The sequence below is a fragment of the Armigeres subalbatus genome, chromosome 1 (assembly GCF_024139115.2).
Source record: "Armigeres subalbatus isolate Guangzhou_Male chromosome 1, GZ_Asu_2, whole genome shotgun sequence".
Taxonomy (NCBI): Eukaryota; Metazoa; Arthropoda; class Insecta; order Diptera; family Culicidae; genus Armigeres; species Armigeres subalbatus.
Genome location: NC_085139.1, coordinates 199,369,491 through 199,378,903, shown reverse-complemented (window position 1 = coordinate 199,378,903; position 9,413 = coordinate 199,369,491).

The window sequence follows — 9,413 nt, the reverse complement described above, 5'->3', positions numbered from 1 at the left end:
GTGGTGGCCTGTGTGTAAATATTATGGAAAAGGGTCGCAACCCACCAACTTTGGGAAGCTATGGAATAATGCATAGTAATCACCTTTCTTGAGGATCGTATCAATTTACAGTTGAAGCATAAGAGCAACATTTGTGTTGTGCGCAAGAGCAGGAGAGATAAGTTCCACGTTGAAACCGAGCGACCGCATGGTGTCGAACAGAAACGAATGCGATGAGTCTGCATTACGCGTTTCATCCGTTTTTTTAGGATGCGAGAGAACAGTTTTTAAATCGCTGTTGAGTAGTACACTGGTACACTCGGGCCGTGTTATCCATGTGAAACATTACCAGTGAGTGCCTCATTGAGAAGCAAGTTCAGCTCACGGTGAATGACGTCGAAGATGCGGAGATAGAATTCCTTGGGATTTTGTCCGCACCGGGAGATCGTTTGGGTATGCTCGCTTTGATTTCAGACAGAATTTCTGCCGTTGTTGTCTCCTCCATGCATGATTTGTTCGACGGGTCGTCTGGTGGGATAACACGTTCGCATGCAATATCGTTCCGATTGTTGTAATTGCCGTCATTTTTTGTTGCTTTTTCCGACTAAAGGTTCGAAAAGAAATCAAATAGATTCTCCTCGATTGGCTGAGGCTCAATGATAATTTCATCTTCTGTCTGCAGCTGCGTAGTTATTGTTTTCTTTCTTCGTCTTTTCCCCAGCTGTAACATTTACATTGGCTCCCCTGCCACCAATATCGGTTTTTTTCAGTAAGGAGATGCGGTCTAATGGCCCCGAAACCACGCCCGGTCTCGTGCCCCAGTGGGGGAAGATAGAGTCTGACCGTTAGCGCTTTAAGGTCTGTAGAACAACATACGTGGGTAAAAGCAGACTGCAATATGTCGCGTAGTCCCCGGCTTACGTAAATACGAATAAGTTGAGAATGCCCATTTCGATTGATGTACGTGAAACCTGCATCACGCGGGCATAACTTCTCGCACAGATCGTGTAGCAGTAACTGTTGGACAGCTGCTTCTAGGGACGGGCTTGTATTCGGGCTGGACGAGTCGCATGGTGACGGAGGTTGTACGTCAGCGTGCCATTGATTTTTGCGGAGGGAGCGTAAACGTTGCAGATGGCCGTGTCGTGCGAAAACGACAAGTCAGGCGAGGAAAGCTGTGCGTTCTCGACTTCTTGCAGACACACGATATCGACGCTTTGATAACGCTGACGACGCTGATAAAGGTTCGGAGCGCGTTGGGTTTGTGGGTTTGTGTCACCGTGGTTGTTTTTTTGCCGGGCGGACGTCCTCGGCTTCGTGGATGTTGAAGACTCTGCGATCAAGTTGAAGGCTTTTTAAACAAGTCAACCAAGACTGCGTCGGCGCTGTATATTTGTGTTTGCAGTGACGATGAGCCTGCGCGCTTCTGGTAGGTGCAGTAGCGTGCTTGGGGACGTCGTTCGTGCGTTGTTAGGTGGTTGGCTGGCTGATATAATTGTTGAACCAGACGGTTCGGTCTAACTTGCCGGCTTTGGTAGCTGGCGAAAGGCTTGAGGCGATGCTAGTGGTGGAGCGACAATACGCTGCCCGGTTTGACGGTCGAAGTTTTAGCGCCGCTCGTCTTCACCGGTTGTGATCGTGGTCCAGCTTGTTTCGTCGCGTTAAAGTAGCTCTTCCGGACCAGTAGTTTCTTGTTCTGCACACAAGATATGCCAGTGTGTTCTTACTTTTTATAGTGTTTGCATGAGGAAACCGATGTACGCATGCTGGCCATCGATACATGAATCGATGTTTCTCTGAACCAATAATATACTACCCGACCATATGCCGAGCGGAATCCCACCAAACTCAAAGCCATCATTCCACGTCAACTCGCGCAGCGAGATCACCTTCACCAAAAGCGTTGATGAATTCGATGATCTTCTCTTCGAAAAAGTTTTCTATTCTTCAGTTTTTTTGGGAATAAAAACGAACTGTATGATAAAAATGATTCAAAACGTGTTTTGTTCTTCGCGTCGGTGCACACACTCATTCAGTCAAAATTAATTAAAAACAAAAAAAGTATAGGGTTATCAATTTACATACATTCCAAATGACCGTTTACACCTGAACATTCTCCCCCGCTTTGCAGTTTCTGTAGAAACTCAATCCTCAATGGGAAGCAACGACAGCCTGGCAGTTGTATTCTCTTGTATGAACCGCTCGACGTCCGTACAGTTACTACTCTGGTAACCTTATCTGCTCCAGTATGTGTCTGGTCTACTCTATCCAACTTACACTGCAAGGCGGTAGATTATCCTCCCGTAATACGACTAGATCTCCAGTCTTTAATTCCCTATGATGACGGTTATGCTTCGGACATTGCTGTAACTCTTGCAGATAGTCGGATGACCATCTTTTCCAGAAGGTACGACCTGGACTAGACTGATAGCTTTGAGATCGCTGGGATCGGACGACATTGGTACGAGTGGCCTTGAGTTTAAGATGGCTTCAATCTGAGTGATGAAAGTGTTCCATTGGTCGTATGTGTACTTCGATTCGCCAACTACTCGTCTGATGTGGTGTTTCGCAGACTTTACTCCTGCTTCACACACGCCGACGAATTCAGGGGAACGAACATGAATGAATTTCCAATTAATTTCCGGCGGTTGGCAATAGTCTCTGACCGCCTCAATAGTAGCTTCACTCCAGAATAACTGATACAGTTTGTGGAATTCGGAACTGGCACCTAAAAAAATAGTACCATTGTCGGACAGGATTGTGGTTGGTACTCTTCTTAAAACGAAACGCTTGAAGATGAATGCCTGACTGGAGAGATCAACTCCTCTGAGTCGATCGTGTCACAACCGGTCAATGTAACGTCAATGTAAACATCATGCAGAACAATTTCCGCGGCTGTGGGAAACTGATTGCCTTTATCCTGTACTAGTTGCTTTAGCGTGCGGGTTGTCGCAAAAGGGGCAGATGATATTCCGTATGTTACTGTGGTCAATTCAAATGTTCGAACCGGCTCTGTTGATTTCTGACGATGAAAAACCCGCAAAAATTTAGTATCATCTGCTAACATTGTGATTTTCCTGTACATCTTAGGGACACGTACTGGTGAATCCGGAATCGCACCGTGATGTCTAATAGCAAATCCTAAACGATCAATCCTGTCATCAACACGTTGTTCAGTGAGAGATTTCGCTGACGCATCAAACACTGTGCGTAACTTCGTTGGGGCTTAAAAACCGCATGGTGAGGCAAGAAGCAGTTTGGTTTACTGCTTGCCTCTGGTTTAAAAATCTCTCGGCAGTGATAGAGTCGAATGTACTCGTCGATGAAACAATCGTATTCGCCTTTCAATCTTTCGTTACTGTTCAGCCACTTTTCTAACTGTTGGAATCGGTGTAGCGCATGTTGTCTCGTTTCACCAAGTTTGCGAAACGAAACGGAAGTCTGACCACATACCTTCCAGTTGAATTTCTTGTTGTTTATTTATTTATCATCAGACTAAGGCCGGAGTGGCCTGTGCTGCACATAAAAGACTTCTCCATTCAGCTCGGTCCATGGCTGCACGTCGCCAACCACGCAGTCTGCGGAGGGTCCGCAAGTCGTCCTCCACCTGATCGATCCACCTTGCCCGCTGTGCACCTCGCCTTCTTGTTCCCGTCGGATCGTTGTCGAGAACCATTTTCACCGGATTACTGTCCGACATTCTGGCTACGTGCCCGGCCCACCGCAGTCTTCCGATTTTCGCGGTGTGAACGATGGATGGTTCTCCCAACAGCTGTTGGGATAGACAGTATAATGCGCGCGGTAGCCGATTTTGGCATCGGAGGAATGTTGTTCGAATGGATTAAAACATATTTGTTGAGCAGAATTCAGTATGTGAGAGTTTGCAACAATACATCGGCTGCCTTCGATGTTAATTCAGGAGTTCCACAGGGTAGCCATTTGGGCCCGCTGCTTTTTGTCATGGTCGTGAATAAGCTCCCGTCATTTATGACCAACGCGATAGTGTTGATTTATGCCGACGACGTAAACATTTTTATGCCAGTAAAAGTCCTTGATGACTGTGTCTTGCTGCAAAAAGATCTCTGCAATTTTGAAAGATTTGTTAGTGGGAATGGACTTAGCGTCAATGCAAGCAAATGCTCGGTCATTACCTACACCAGAAGAGTTCGGCCGATATCATTTACCTACAGTTTAGGTCATGCAATCCTGCAACAAGTAGATAGTGTTCGAGATTTGGGCGTAACAATGGATCAGTCACTGACATTTAACGAACACATAAACATACTCATTAAGGACACATTGCAACTTTTTGCTCTCACCCGACGGTTTGGACGTGAGCTTACTGATCCACATGCAATTCTCACAATTTATGTTAGCCTCGTTAGGACTAAACTGGATTTTGCGAGTGTGGTGTGGCGGCCACATTATGAAGTACATATTCCACGGTTGGAGGCAGTACAGAGATAGATTTGCTGTGAAAAACCTTGGATGGAGAGAAGAGTTACCGGTGTATGAGAATCTCTGCTCGTCATTTGACCTCGACACCATCAGTAGCAGACACAAGGTTGCTGACATCGTCTTTTTCTGTAACATCTTGAGAGGGCGAATTAGTAGCCCATATCTCTATAACCGGCTCAACTTCAATACTAGCCCGGTTATTGTTCGTCGTCGGAGGGTCTTCGATCCTCCATTTAGATCAAGGAACTACACGCAGCACGAGCCTACCAGCAGGTTCATGACTGAATTTAACAGACTACAAGATGTAATTTCTACAAACATGACAACAGATGTAATTCGTGATAGATTAAGATTATTTTTAAGAGGACAATTGTATATGTGACAACAATTATGTGTATAATGTATAAGTAGGGTAACGGGCTTACAGCCTATAGTCCAATAAATCAAATCAAATAAATCAAATCAAACAGCTGATGCAACTCGTGGTTCATTCGCCTCCTCCACGTACCGTCCACCATCTGCACCCCACCATAGATGGTACGCAACACTTTCCTTTCGAAAACTCCCAGTGCGCGTTGGTCCTCCACGAGCATCGTCCAGGTCTCGTGTCCGTAGAGAACTACCGGTCTTATAAGCGTTTTGTAGATAGTCAGTTTGGTACGGCGGCGAACTCTATTCGATCGAAGCGTCTTGCGGAGTCCAAAGTACGTACGATTTCCAGCCACTATGCGTCTCCGAATTTCTCTGCTGGTATCGTTATCGGCGGTCACCAGTGAGCCCAAGTACACGAATTCTTCAACCACCTCGATTTCGTCACCACCGATAGAAACTCGTGGTGGGTGGCTCACATTGACCTCTCTTGAGCCTCTTCCTATCATGTACTTCGTCTTCGACGTGTTGATGACTAGTCCAATCCGTTTAGCTTCGCTTTTCAGTCTGATGTAGGCTTCCTCCATCCTCTTAAAGTTACGTCTTGTTGTAGTCTGAGCATAATGCTGCTTACACAATTCCTTCTCAAGTGACAACTTAGCAGCCATTGATACATCCTCAAGAGACTAAAACCGTTGAACCAGCTCGTCCCGTCGAATTTCCGTTGCAACTGAAACCGTGTTGCAATTTTTAAATATCTTGGCTGTGCCTATGCACAGCATATGTTTCGAAATGGACAAATTGATATGAAATTTGCGAAAAAGAATCCACGTGTCTTGGAGGGACTCAAACCCTCAACCTCCTACTCTCTAGATAGGCGTGATAACCCCTACACAACAAGACCACTTAAAGGTCACGTTTGCGGAAAAGCCATCAGAATCCGAGTACCAACCTCCACCGCGGTTAGCTCTCTTTTTTGCTAATTGAATATCTTTCGGATGCTTGAATTGTCCAATCTCCACATGTGCTTTACTGTTGTATATCCACAGTCAAGCGAGTGCACATTGTTTATTTGGCCATTTCGCAAGCTGCCAACTTATTCGGGATGCTATACCCCATGATAAATTTCTTTTAGAAAGCTCTAAATGCAGGGAGCAGTGGCTCTGATGATGCATTTCAACTTGTTCTACACAGCTGTGCAGTAACCAACACGAAAGGAGCGAAAACAAAGAGAGAATCACAATTTTTCTGTGGGGGCTGCCTATCCGATTCTGTTTTTTCGCACTTGTATACAAGTTTGATAAATTTTTTATCATGGCTTGTTATGATTCGGAACAGTTTTTGCCTCTCTTTTATCGTTGTTCGTTATCTGTTGAGAGCGATTTCTGCAAACCCTGGGATGTTCTTTGCCATAAAACACGCACTTGGTTTCAGAGATCGTCACAGCGCTGCAGCGTATGAAGAAGATTTCGAAATTGGCGTCTTGGATGATACAGTAGGTGTGGTCTTCTGTTTTGCCTTATATTGGCCAGAACCTTCCACTCGTTCTAGAGCTGTTGCGTGCTTCTCTAGGAACTCGATTGTCTTCTTGTATGTCGGAATGACATCGTGTCTATTGCTAGCTTCCCACAGTTTCTTCGTCTCGTAAGGACTGTATCGAAATAAGTTATCCACATTATTTTCTTCTTCATTAAAAGCTGCCTAGCAATATACGTTAATTCCGTTTGTTTAGTTTTATAGAAAAATAAAATACTGATCGATTCACCCTGTCCGCTATGCACCTCGCCTTCTTGTTCCCGTCGGATTGTTGACGAGAACCATTTTCAGTCCACCGCAGTCTTCCGATTTTCGCGGTGTGAACGATGGATGGTTCTCCCAACAGCTGATGCAACTCGTGGTTCATTCGTCTCCTCCACGTACCGTCCACCATCTGCACCCCACCATAGATGGTACGCAGCACTTTCCTTTCAAAAACTCGAGCGTTTTGTAGATAATCAGTTTGGTACGGCGGCGAACTCTATTCGATCGGAGCGTTTTGTGGAGTCCAAAGTACGTACGATTTCCTGCCATGATGCGTCTCCGAATTTCTCTGCTGGTATCGTTATCGGCGGTCACCAGTGAGCTCAACCAATAGAAACTCATGTTGGGTGGCTTACATTGACCTCTCCTGAGGCTCTTCCTATTATGTACTTCGTCTTCGACGTATTGATGACTAGTCCAATCCGTTTAGCTTCGCTTTTCAGTCTGATGTAGGCTTCCTCCATCCTCTCAAAGTTACGTGCCATGAAATAAATGTCGTCGGCGAAACTAAATAACTGGACGGACTTCGTGAATATCGTACCACTCGTGTCAATCCCTGCCCTTCGTATTACTCCCTCCAACGCGATATTGAATAGCAGACACGAAAGACCATCACCTTGCCGTAACCCTCTGCGCGTTTCGAAGGGACCCGCGAATGCCCCTGAAACTCGAACTACCCAACAAGCATTGGAGGCTGATAAAGCGCTTATTTCGCCACAATTTGTCTTGTTCAGCTTAAAAACTAGCTTATACAACTTAAATTGTTTGTTGGGTACGCACATCACCCAATCCATCGTCGCCTTGATCAACCGTATCAGTTTATCAGAAAATCCGTTTTCGTGCATTAGCTGCCATAGCTGGTCCCGATCGATTGTATCATATGCGGCTTTGAAGTCGATAAATAGATGATGTGTGGGCATGTTGTATTCGCGGCATTTCTGCAATACCTGACGTACGGCGAACACCTGGTCTGTGGTAGAGCGTTCACCCATAAATCTCGCCTGGTACTGCCCCACGAACTCTCTTGCAATTGGTGTTAGTCGGTGGCATAAAATTTGGGAGAGTACCTTGTAGGCGGCGTTCAGCAATGTGATTGCACGGTAGTTGCTACAATCCAGCTTAAAACCCTTTTTGTAGATGGGACACACGACACCTTCCATCCACTTCTGTGGTAAAACCTCATCCTCCCAAACTTTGGTAATCACCCAGTGCAGCGCTCTAGCCAGTGCCTCACCACCGTAACAGCTCTCCTGGTAGTTGGTCAACTCCAGGGGCTTCGTTGTTTTTCAGCCGGCTGATCTCCTCCTGGATTTCCTGGATATCCGGAGCCGGTAAAATTATGCCCTGCGCGCATTCTCCCTGGTCCATCACCATACCGCCATCTTCGTCTGCCACATCGCCATTCAGGTGTTCTTTGTAGTGCTGCCGCCACCTTTGGATCACCTCACGCTCGTCCGTAAGAAGATTCCCGCTTATGTCCTTACACATATCAGGCTGTGGCACGTGGCCCTTACGTGAACGGTTCAACTTCTCATAGAACTTTCGTGCGTTATTAGCGCTTCGTCGTTGCTTCGTCTCTTCACGGTCTCGATCTTCCTGCTGGCGCTGCATTCTTTTCTTCCACTAACTGCTCACATTAGCCGTCATACCAGTCGTTTCTCTGATCCGGGGGCACCGTGCCAAGTGCAGCGGTTGCGGTGCTACCAATGAGGGATCGAATATCTCTCCAGCCATCTTCAAGAGACGCTGCGCCTAGCTGCTCTTCCGTTGAGAGCGCCACTTCCAGCTGCTGCGCGTATCTTTGGGCTAGTCTACCGTCTTGTAGCCGCCCAATGTTTAGCCGCGGCGTCCGACTTCGACGCGTGTTGTACACCGTCGAGAGTTTTGAGCGCAGGCATACTGCAACGAGGTAGTGGTCGGATTCAATATTCGCACTACGGTAAGTGCCTACGTTCGTGATGTCGGGGAAGAATTTACCGTCGATTAGAACGTCGTCAATTTGGTTTTCCGTTCCTTGGTTAGGTGATCTCCATGTGGTCTTGTGGATATTTTTGCGGGGAAGAAGGTGCTTCGTACTACCATTCCGCGGGAGACTGCGAAGTTTATGCATCGTTGGCCGTTGTCATTCGATACGGTGTGCAGACTATCTGGTCCGATGACCGGTCTATACATTTCCTCCCTTTGTACATACCTGTGCGTTCATGTCGCCGATGACGATTTTGACGTCCCGCAGTGGGAATCCATCGTATGTCTGCTCCAGCTGTGCCTAGAACGCTTCTTTCTCGTCGTTGGGTCTCCCTTCGTATGGGCAGTGCACGTTGATGATGCTATAGTTGAAGAAACGGCCTTTTATCCTCAGCTTGCACATCCTTGCGTTGATTGGCTGCCACCCAATCACGTGTTTGCGCATCTTATCCAGCACTATGAAGCCGGTTCCCAGCTCGTTGGTGGTGCCACAGGTTTGGAAGAAGGTAGCCGCTTGATGCTCGCTTTTCCACACTTTCTGTTCTGTCCAGCAAATTTCCTGCAGCGCCACGACGTCGAAGTTGCGGGGATGTAATTCATCGTAGATCATCCTGTCGCAACCTGCGAAACCTTGCGCCTTGCAGTTCCATGTTCCAAGCCAATCGTGACCCTTTATTCGTCGCCTAGGTCTTTACCGATTATATCGATATTATCTCTTATATTGTTCGTAATTATTGGTTTTCCAGGCGGCTTATTGGGCCTGCGCAAACCTCCTGTCTCGTTGGAGGGTCGTCGTGTCAGGTCTGTTTTGTGTCCCACCCGACACCAGGACTTGGGCTCGT